The following is an 11,715-nucleotide window of genomic DNA, read 5'->3' as shown; positions in this document are numbered from 1 at the left end:
CACCTATTAGTATGGTATTATATGTGGAATTTTTTTTTAAGTGAATTCATAGAAATAGATTGTAAAATGGTGGTTGCCAAGGGCTGGTGTGTGAGAAAAAATGTTGGTAATGTTGGTCAAAGGGTAAAAACTTTCAGTTATAAAATGAATTCTCAGGCTCTGATGAAGAGCAGGGTAACTATAGTTAATATTTTGTATTCTTGAAATTTGCCAAGAAACTAGATCTTAAGCTTTTTCACCACAAAAAGGGTAACATTGTGAGGTGACGGTGTGTTAATTAACTTGACTGTGGCCCTTATTTCACAACGTATCCATATAGCAAATCATTACAATGTATACTTTAAATATATACAATTTCGTTTGTCAATTATACCTCAATAAAGCTGGAAAGAAAAGATGGATATAAAATCTTTGATCTTCTCCCATTCAGAGGTGAGGTCTCTATCCCCTTACCTTGAATCTGGGCAAGCTCTTGACTGCTTTCAATAATATATAGTGCACAAGTGTTGCTATGCCAGAGTCTGAGTCCAGGAATTAAAAGACTGGAATGTTCATTTCCTGCCTCTTAGAACCTCACCGTGGTACAAGTCAGCTGCCATGAAGAGTCCAACTACCCTGAAACTGCCATGTCATCAAGAAGTCCAAGCAATAATGAAAGGCCATGGAGAATGAGATCCATGTGGAGAGACTGAGAAACAAGAAGCCCCAAAGCTCTAAGTCTATGAATGATAAGCCCATCCTGGTACAAACCTCCCAACTGAAATCATGTGGATCAGAGAAAATCCATCGGTCAAGCCTTTCTTGAATCATTGTCCACGAAACAGCAAGCAAATAAAATGGTGGTTTTGAGTCACTAAATGCAGGAGAAATAAATGGAACAAGCTCAGTTCTTTCTAATTACCTAGCAGAGATGTAATGAAGAGCATAGTTAATTCAGACTTAGCAAGGGAATGTTACCACTTCCACTTTAAAAGGCAGTGAGTGGAGTACCTTCAGGTAGTTTTGATATTTTTGTAGGTATCTGTAAGACTGTACCTCAGAAAATCAAGTATGGTCAATGAGATTAGCCTTTTGATCTTTCTAACTCTCTTTGTGACCTACTCTAGTTACCTGATCCCAAATGCCTTTAGAAACCAGTTTCCAACTTTACTGCAGAGAAACCATGCTCATGGTGGTGGTATATACCAACTATGTCCAAGTTTAATTCTATGAATGAAATAATGGTTAATACTAATAATTACGAACTATAGAGTGTTTCTAAGTACCAGGCAGTATGCCAAACTCCCAAATATCTCATGTGATAAATTCTGTTTCTGTTCCCATTATACAGATGAGGAAACTAAGGTTCAGAGATGGGTAGAGATTTGCTCAAAGTCAATAAGCTATTAAGTAGTGGAAGAAGGATGTGAATCCAAACAGGCTGTCTCTAGAGCAGACAACACTATGCTATTAAACAGTGTCTTTGGGTTTTTGCTATTCATTTCTTAGTTTTGTGGCCTGCAAGAAGTGGACCTCATTCACAAATCCCCTCCCATTGTTGGGTGGAGAGGAGTCAGAATGAAAAGTTTGAATACATGTGCACTGCTAGAACTTTACCCAAGAGATAACAATGTTCTGAGTGCATTCCATTTTCTTCCACCTCAGATTACATAAAGTTTAGTTCCAACTTTGTGATTTATCAAGAGATTATTAACTGCATTTGATTGGACAAATATCCCCTCTCAGTATGGACATTAGTAGCTTGCTGTGTGATTGTTAATTCCAATCAGTTTACATTAGGTTGAACTGCCAAGTTTGCCAGTAAAAGGTAATGTATCTCCAAAATAAATGCTACTTTAGGGAAGCTTTTCTGTCAATCATTATATTCTTCACAGAATCTTAAATGAGCCAATACGACACATGGAAAATTGCCCAGTCAGATACATCAAGTAGATCTTTTCACATTTGCAAGCTAGTCAATTAATTTGAGACATTATTAGCCTAGTCAAGAGTTACAGCCAGAAATAGTGATTGTTTCCAAGCTAATATGGGAGTATCAAGCAGGTAGATCTCACAAACAATTGCCCAAAGACAAGGTTGGTCTTTAAAGTATCTGATTGGATCAAGAAGATCAATAGTTGACTTGAACCAAGCTTCAGTTTTACTATTTCTTATAAATGCTATGAGGAGCCGAACATGAAAAAATATATATATATATATATAGTTTACCTGTGTAAGGTACCTAATTTTGTCATTAACTGCTGTATTTTTATGCATTGATGCTATATCTGAATAAATGAAGCAAATTATGTGAAAAATACTATCTTAGTTTATAAATCTGTACATATTTATAATCTTCCTCCAATGAATATAAGCTCTCTGATGTTAAGACTTGTTCCTTATTCATTTCTGTATTCTCCAGAGCATACCTAACACAATGCCTGTCATCGATTGCTCAAAAAAACTAGGATTTAAGTGGAACTGAATTTTGATGTCTCTTTCTGTTTTAAATAACCATTCTCACTGAGTCTACTACATTAATATTACATTTACTTTTATTTTAGCAGCTTTATTTAGACATAATTTACATATCATGAATTTCACCTATTTAAATTATACAATTCAATGGTTTTTAGTATATTTACAGAATTATGCAACCATCACCTCAATCAATATCAGAACATTTTCATCACTCCAAAAAGAAATCTTGTACCCATTAGCAGTTATTCCTCACTCTTCCCATCTACAGCCTCTGGAAACCATTAATCTACTTCTTGACTCTATAGATTTGCCTGTTCTAGACTTTTCATATAAATAGAATGGTGCAATATGTGGCTTTTTGTATCTGGCTTACTTAACTTAGCATAACATTTTTTAGATTCTGCTATGTTGTGGCATGTATCAGTACTCCAGTCATTTTTATAGCTAAATAATATTCCATTGTATGGATATACACATTTTGTTTATCTATTCATCTGTTGATGGACATTGGGTGGTTTTCACTTTTTGGCCACTTTGATTAATGCTGCTATAAACATTCATTTACAAGTATTTGTGTGGCCATAAATTTCCATTTCTCTTGTGCATATGCCTAGGAGTGAAATTGCTGGGTCATATGGTAATTTTATATTTTGATTGAATAAATTCTAATAATTTGTCCCAAAATTCAGTAATTCCATCCTCTGTAATCTCCACTCTACTACTGAGCCTATCTATTGACTTTTTAATTTTGGTTATTGTATTTTTCAGTTCTATGATTTCCAGTTGGTTCTTTTAAATAAATTCTATTTCTTTGTTGAGATTTCCTATTTTTTCCTTTGTTTTAAGAAAAGTTGTAGTTGCTTGTTTATACATTTGTATGATAGCTGATTTAAAATCCTTGTTATAATGAAATAAGCCAGACACAGAAAGACAAGTACTGTATGATCTCACTTATATGTGAAATCTAAAAAAGTTGAACTCATAGAATCAGAGAGTAGAATGGTGATTACCAAGAACTGGGGAGTGGAGGGAAGGAGAGATATTGGTCAAAGGGTACAAAGTTTCAGTTATAAGGTTAATTCATTCTGAGAATCTCATGTACAACATAGTGATTATAGTTAATAATAATGTATTACGTATTTGAAATTTACTGAGAGTAAATCTTAAGTATTTTCAGCACATACACACATACACACACGCGCACACAAAATAACTATAAAATTCGTGTCAGATAATGCCAAGATCTGATTCATCTCAGTGTTAGTTAGTTATCTTTTCTTTTTTATTCATGCTGTGATTTTTCCCAACTCTAGGTATGACAAGTGATTTTCTATTTTATTCTGGACATTTTAGATATTAAATTTTGAGACTCTAAAATCTATTTAAACTCCATTTTCATCAAGCAGTCCCCTGTTCAAATTTAGTGCGAGGACAGTTTGCTGTGTATGTTTTGCTTCTCACTGGGTTCCATCAACTGTCCAGGAAAAAGTAGAGCAGTGACTCATACTGCATCTTTGCAAAGAAGTGGGATAAAGGTTTACTTCCTCACTTGGCCCTATTGACACACCTCTGGCAGAAGTGAGGCACTGACTAGCACCATTTAGTTACCTCTGAGTGAAGGTGAAACATCAGCTTCCCATGGGGAGGTGATTCCCTGAGACCCTGCCCCTCCTAATGTGAGGGCCCACCCAAGCCACTTCCAATGGCTTCTCCATACATATGGCCTGTCTTGGCTCATACTGCAGACTTTCCTAAAATCTCTCAAAGTTTCACAAAACCTAAACAAGCAGCATCTGGCTTCAGCATGCCTCGTAACTCTTGCTGAACAGCCCCAAGCCTGGCACTAGTGGCAGCTGGCCTCAGTTTGTGGCTTGGCTCTCAAAGCACTCCCAAGCCTAGCATAGGTGGCGGACATCTGTGGATTTTTTTGTGACTCTGGGCAGGGCATAGGCTGCAGCTGAGCTTGGCCTACAGTGGGGCTCCTCCCAGGAGGTCCCGGCCTGCACATCCGGTGGCTTCCTTTGGACTGAGCCAGAGTACCACCTGAGGTCACATCTGAGGACAACATACCCAAAGGACAGACAAGGCAGGAACAAGAGCCCTTCTAAAGTGAATCCTGCTCTGTAGGGCCAGTCCCTGCACAAAAGCTCCTTCACTGGTCACAGCCAGTCATCACAAGCAATCAGTCCAAGGGTCAATCTCTCCCATTGATGAACAAACAGCAACTATAACAGGAAGGCACACACAACCCATATAAGGGACATACCTGGAGCACCCGGCTCGGATGACCAGGAAAGACTATGCCACTGGGCCCCACAGCACACTTACTACATAAGGCCACTCTACTAAGCAAGAGATATAGTAGTTCTACCTAATGAATAGAAATAACACAGGGAGGCAGCCAAGATGGGGAGAAAAAGAAACATGTCCCAGATGTTAAGGGGCCTCTAGGACAACAGTTATACCAACATTCACATCATATGGGTACCAGAAGATGAAGAGAGAGACCAAGGAATTGAAAACCTATTTCAAGAAATAATGACTGAAAATTTCCCTAAACTGGTGAAAGAAATATACATACAAGCACAGGAAGCTCAGAGAGTCCCAAGAAAGAGGAACCGAAGGAGACCCACACCAAGACACATAATTAAAATGCCAAATGTCATCACCAAGCCAGTATTATAGGAAATTTTAGAGGGACCTCTTTAAGAAGAAGAAAAAAGAAAAAAAGCTCAAAAAGACGAATAATAAAATGGCAATGACTACATACCTAGCAACGATTATTTAAATGTAAATGGATTAAATGCTCCAATCAAAAGATAGGGTGGCTGAACGAATAAGAAAATAAAACCCTTACATATGGCGCCTACAAGAGACTCATTTCAGATCAAAAGACACACACAGACTGAAAGCAGAGATGAAAAAAGATGTTTCATTAAAATGGAAACAAAGAAAAAAGCTGGAGTAGCAGTACTTATGCCAGACAAAACTTACTTTAAAAGAAAGCTGTAACGAGAGACAAAGAAGGACTCAGTAATCTCACTTCTGGGTATTTATCTGAAGAAACTCAAGACACTACTTCAAAGGGATATGTGCATCTATATGTTCACTGGAGCACTATTTTCAGTGGCCAAGATGTGGAGGCAATCTGGATGTGTCTATCAATGGATGAATGGATAAAGAAATCGATACAATGAAATATTACTCAGTCAGAAGAAAGAATGAAATCTTGTCATCTGCAATAGCACGGATGGACCTAGAGGGTATTGTGTTGAGTGGAGTAAGTCAGAGAAAGACAAATGTCATATGTGGAATTGAGAGAATAGTATAAACAAACAACAGAAAGAAGCCCATAGATACAGAGAGCATTTTGATGATTGCCAGATTGTGGGGTAGAGGGATTGGCAAAGGGGAAAGGGGATTAAGGGGTACACATTGGTAGTTATAAAATAGTCATGGAAATGTAGAGTATAGTATGGGGAATATAGTCAGTAGTATGGTAATAACTATGTGTGGTATCAGATGGGTACTGGATTTATCGGGGTGATCACTTCATAAGTTATATAAATGTCTAATCACGGTGTTGTACACTGGAAAATTAATATAATATTGTATGTAAACTATAATTCAAAAAATAAAAAAAAAAAGATCAAATCCCACCTCTGTTCCCACTGAAATCCTGACAGTGGGAGGTATTTTTTCCATTAATGTTTGGCAGGAGGAAGATGAGTACTGCCAAAATATTTGTTATTGTTAAGCTTCCCTTTTCCTAGTTTATTGGCTAGCGGAAAGGACCTTTTTTTTTTTTTTTTTAATTTTCTTTTGCCTGTGGCTATTGGTGGTTCTGCATTAGTGGCTTCAGGAGAGCCCTGTCCACGATATATAGGATGTAATAATGATAATAATAATAATAATAATAATAATGATAATAATAATTAATAATAATAATAATAATAAACAACTTGGAAAATTCACCACCATGCCATTCCTTGAATCTCAAGGTCCCTAGATAGTCCACCTTTTTCTTTATACCTTTTGGAGTCTTCCTGTGTTTGTTTATTGTGTTATATCTAGGGATGTGGGGAAATATGTATGATCTGAAATGCAAATAATATGTCAACTTGCATCATTTGAATTAATTTTTATTCTAGATACCATTTTTAGGCCCTCTTAAAAATCAAGTTGACAGTAAAGAAGCCATTTGTATGGGTAAAACTTGATACAAAAGGTCAGCATTGCTAACATTTTCCCTGGAAAATCTCCTAAGAATATCAAAACATTTCTCCTTTCGCCCCCTATCTTCCAAACATATTTAATGTTTGTAAGAATTGACGTGGTAGAACCTTATTTTTTAAGTATATAGTGATCTAAAAATAGTTCTGATTCCATGAACTAGGAAAGAGAAAATAAAGAGAACCACAGAGTCCATTCACATAGTTAAATGGATGTTTTTGCTTAAAAAAAAAAAAAATGAGAAAGGAGAATCATGCAGCTGATTTCAAAGTGATATGAGATTAAAATTTTGTGTTGCAAAAACTATAAAGATTTGCAAATTAAAGTGATACAAAAAACATCAGTTCAAAACAAAAACAAAAGAAAATCACTACACATTACAGTTGGAAGTTTCAAAATCGTTTACACAGAAAATGGAAGCATCTTGGAAATTCACAGAAATAATGGAACGTGGAACCAGTTATCAAATTCTCTTCCCTTTATTGGCTTTAAGTGTCAAGAAAACAGCAGACATATTAATCCTGGGGTAGTTCTTGAACCATGCACCCATCTGATATTTCTTGTCTATAAAGCAGAACACACAATAATGGGAAATGTCTGAAGAAAATGCTGTAAGTTGCCTTTCCCACCTTTCTCCTTGGTGATTATTGTTGAAAAAGCATAGCAAGAAACAATGAAACTAAAATTGACACCAGAATTGTTTTGGTTTCCATCCAAAATTGACACCATAATTGTATTGGTTTCCATTCTTCTATATCCATTTTGTTTGTTCGTAAACTGGATACATGGAGGGCAAGGAGAGACAGAAGGGGCAGGCCACTCCAGATTGGTGGGTGGCAGGTTTAATAAGCAAGGGAAGTTACACACAAGGTTTGTTTGAGGCGATACAAGACAAGTAGATCTCTGTACCAGCCCACCAGATTCTTAAAAATTTATATGGAGGCCTTAATGGTCACACGTTTAGTCCAGATGGTCTCACAGCTATGTTCTTGATACAGGTTAACTCGTGGTCACATCCTCTCAATGACCTCCTTTAATTTTTAGCCCAAGACAATTCCAGAGGAAGCAGTTTCTCACAGAAGAATCTGTGGCTCTAGAAGTTTCCTACTTCTCAATTAATTCATGTTAGTGCTTTATAAAAAGTGTTTAAGAATAATATTAATTTTCAGCATGATTACATATATCTTTTGCATTTCTAAAATGTATAATGTTTCTATAAGCATTCTATAGTATATATAGTTAGATCTCATTCCAAACTTTTCATAAGTCCAAAAGAATTAGTAGGAGACAACTGTAAGATATGGGGTTAAAGCAGCACTTTTAATCTGGTCAGAGTACAATCTCTAACCTTATATTACTTTTGACCACTTCTTCATCCAAGGCATAAGCAACTCTTCCATCTAGGTCTAGGGCAAATGTGTCATTTCCCCAAATCTATTTCTGTGCATATGGCCCAGGTTAGGAAAAAGGAAGCACAGAGTAGAAACCGCACAGTGTAATTGCTCTGAAGAAACATCACGTCTCTTGCTGAACGAAATCTTACCAACACAGTTTATTATCAAGTTTGATAAGTCTTGATAAATAATGAGAGGAGATTTTTGAAATAAAAGCAAGAAAAGTTTCTGCTTGCTTTAATAATTACTAAAATAAAAAGGGTGAGCAGCAACTTACAGCTTGTTACAGGAAGGTTTTATGGAAACTGTGATTCTAAAAGGATACCTCTGACTCACTAGAATCATTCCAGGCATACAGAGCAAGATGAGGAGGGAAGAAAAAAATCTGCCCAGGAAAGGTATTAAGAAAAGAAATATGTTTAGTCATAGGGAGAGGGGGGAGGGGAGTAGCAGGAGGCCCCTAGGAAGCCAGGGAAGCAATATAAATGGGAAGAAGGGATTAAAGGACTGGGAAATGAAGGTGGGTCTGGATTAGTCTGAAAAGCAATAAGACCAGGTTAAGTGATTTACTAAAGGTCCCCTACTGAGTCACTGGCAGCTCTGCTTCCATCCCCTCCTATTTTGGGTTTCCTCTTTAGTTCCTTGTCTCTACACAGAAATAGACATTCTATGTGATTTTCTCTCATTGCAAATCTTTTATACTTTAACTCAGAAATCCGTGTTTGGAGGACTGTGTAGGTGGTTGTTTTTAAAGTTGAATTTTTCCCCTTCTTTGGGAAAACTGCTGGTATAGAAAGCTTCCTTGACTCAGTATTGAGACAAATAAAAGACAAATGTGTTATTCTACTGAGATGGTTGAAATGAAAGTTTGCTTTGAAGTAAGGTACTAGAATACATATGAAAGAATGCTGTTCTTGTCATAAAAACTGGCAGCTGAGCTTTCTTTGCCCTGTCAGAGAGAATGACAGTCTAACGGGGCCAAAATCAGACTGAGGGAAAAAAATCTTTTTCTCTTTAAGCACTACCTCAACCTATGACCAGAAAAGTAGAAATATTAAAGATAAGAATAAATTCAAAATCTGGAGAATATGGCCAATATCATGAAATTAATGTAAATAAATTTCAAGAATTCGAACTATTATTATCTATTGACAGAAATGTTAACAAGTGTTAGTAACTATTCCTAAGTATTTTTGAACAAGTTATTAATTTATTTCTGTAATTCTGACAAAATATAATTTGATTTAACAGAAATCTTTCTATCTTTAGAATGCAACAGTCTAAATACATCCATCTGGAGTCTGATGTTTGAAACAGTTATTTCTAGAAGTCTTTGGTGATACAAATCAAAACAATTTATAATACAAAACCTTTAAAAAAAGACAACAAATAGATTCTGGAATTTTCTCTCTAGAATTAATTTTACCTTTAATTTCATATCTTACTGACTTGGATTTTTAACACTGTATCTATTTTTTAAATATAAATCTGCCCAATACACCATGTTCAAAGAAAAGTGTTAAATTTAAAATGAAGAGAAACCTGAACAGATATTCTTAGTCAATAAATATTTCCAGTTATATTTCTCTTAGTCATTAAAAAGTTAAAGTGAAAACTTGCTCTTTTAAAAACTTTTTGAAATACTTTTATTAGTTTAAATTTTTACCCAGCTTTATTGAGATATTATTGACATATAACATGTATAATTGTTTATAGTAGTCTCTTCGAGCCTTTTGTATTTCTGTGGTATGAGCTGTAATGTCTCCTCTTTCATTTCTGACATTTGAGGCTTCTCTTTTTCTCTTAATCTAGTTAACATTTGTCTATTTTGTTTATCTTTTCAAAAAGTCAGCTCTTAATTTTGTTGATCTTTTCTATTGTTTTTCTGATCTCTATTTTATTTATTTCTGTTCTAATTTTTGTTATTTCCTTCCCTCTGATAACTTTGGGCTTAGTCTGTTTTTCTTTTCTAGGTTCTTGAGGTGTAAAGTTAGGTTGTCTTTTCCTTCTTGTCTTTCCTGTTCTGTTCCCATGAAGACTGATTCTCATGGACTGTATCACTTGGCCCCTTTGTTGGCTAGCTTCCCATTGGTAGAAGACTGGAGGTTGGGAGGAGAGAAAGTTCTAGGCATTTCTGCCCTACTCCATCCAGCTGAGTTCTGATTTTCTGGTAGCAGCTGCAGCCCTCCCATCGGACAGCCCCTCCTCCACTCCTCTGAAGCCTCCAGTATTCAGAGGCTTCCCCTTATCCCTGTGAGGGGGCCTAAGAATCCCAATGGCTTTCTGCTGCTTTAATTTCCTCAATCTTTCCTTTTAATTTTTGTTCCCGTCCCCCCCCACCCCCCGCCACCATCCACTCAAATCTTCCCATTCCTCAATAAGTTTTCATTCTTTTAAAGTATCTTTACTTAAACCTTTGTGGGAACTTTGACTGATATATATGATTAAATTTAATTTTCTACTTACTTTAATGGTCTCTTTTCTAGGGAAAATGTCTATAGTTAACATCACCAAGGAATCTTTAAGTACTGTGTCCACTGGACATATCTTGTTACTTGAGTCAATTCCGTCTAGTATTATTTGTACTTGTTTTGTGATTTTTCTATCTAGTTTCCAAAATTAGACTGCAATGTGTTTGAAGAGAGAAACTGTTTTGTATAACTCTGTTGTATTTCCCTAGCTCTCCTAAACCCAGTAGCAAGCACAGTGTTAAAAGAAATAATGGGTATACAACCAATCTCTTGTGCAGGTATGGGATTAAAAAAAAAAAGACAAAGTACGTCCCTTGAATCCAAACTTTCCAAAGAAATTTACTTTCATTTGGAAATCCTTCATAAAGTTAGATTTGACTGAGAGTGAACCTACTTATTACCTTAATTATACAACCAGTTCTGTAAAACAATGTAATCCTCTCAAACTGAGACAGTCCCCATGGACGGATTATATAGCAAGAACTTTATGTGTCAGATATTTAACATATATGGGATGTAGGGCAAGAAGAAAATAAAAAGTATAAATATATTCGAGGGAACATATCAAGACAGAAAAGGAAAATGGGAGAAATCAACTTTAAAAAGTAGAAATAATCTAGATAAAAACAGTTAAACTTTAAAACTATATGGCATAAAAAGACAAGTTAAAATAATACTATGATTTAAAATTAGAAAATTCTATAATGTATGCAATATAAGCTTTTCTATATTCATCCATAACTGCAATGTAACCCTAATTAAACTAACAGAATTTGCAGGGATACTTTCACATTTCCCTTACTTATTCAGCAAATATATAGTAATATTTATTTTATGCCAGGTACTCTGTTACTTTCTAGAAAAAACCATGAAGTCTACAGCCATGCGACCCTGAACAAGCCCAATCCCATCTGATCTCAGAAGCTAAACAGGGTCGGGCCTGGTTAGTACTTGAATGGGAGACCATCTAGGAAGACCAGGTACTATAGGCGTAAAAAATTTTAAAACAATAAGGGATTGTAAACTGACAAGGTCCTTGCAATCTATGAGGTCAACCAAAAGTTGTCTTGCCTAAAAAAAAAAAAAAAAAAAAACAAAGAGAGAGAGAGAAACCCATATTTAAAATATGCTAAAATGGCAATTCAATTTGTACAGAA

General features: G+C 35.7%; 1 pseudogene; it reads left to right on the top strand.

Moving 5' to 3' along the window:
- The first annotated feature begins 11,431 nt into the window (after nt 1-11,431).
- On the top strand, nt 11,432-11,550 carry LOC111731164 (annotated as a pseudogene).
- The last annotated feature ends 165 nt before the right edge of the window (nt 11,551-11,715 follow it).

This window comes from Pteropus vampyrus, unplaced genomic scaffold (assembly GCF_000151845.1).
Source record: "Pteropus vampyrus isolate Shadow unplaced genomic scaffold, Pvam_2.0 Scaffold351, whole genome shotgun sequence".
In the NCBI taxonomy this organism is placed as follows: domain Eukaryota; kingdom Metazoa; phylum Chordata; class Mammalia; order Chiroptera; family Pteropodidae; genus Pteropus; species Pteropus vampyrus.
Note: the sequence above shows the minus strand (reverse complement) of the source record. Positions and strands in the feature narration are given on the sequence as shown.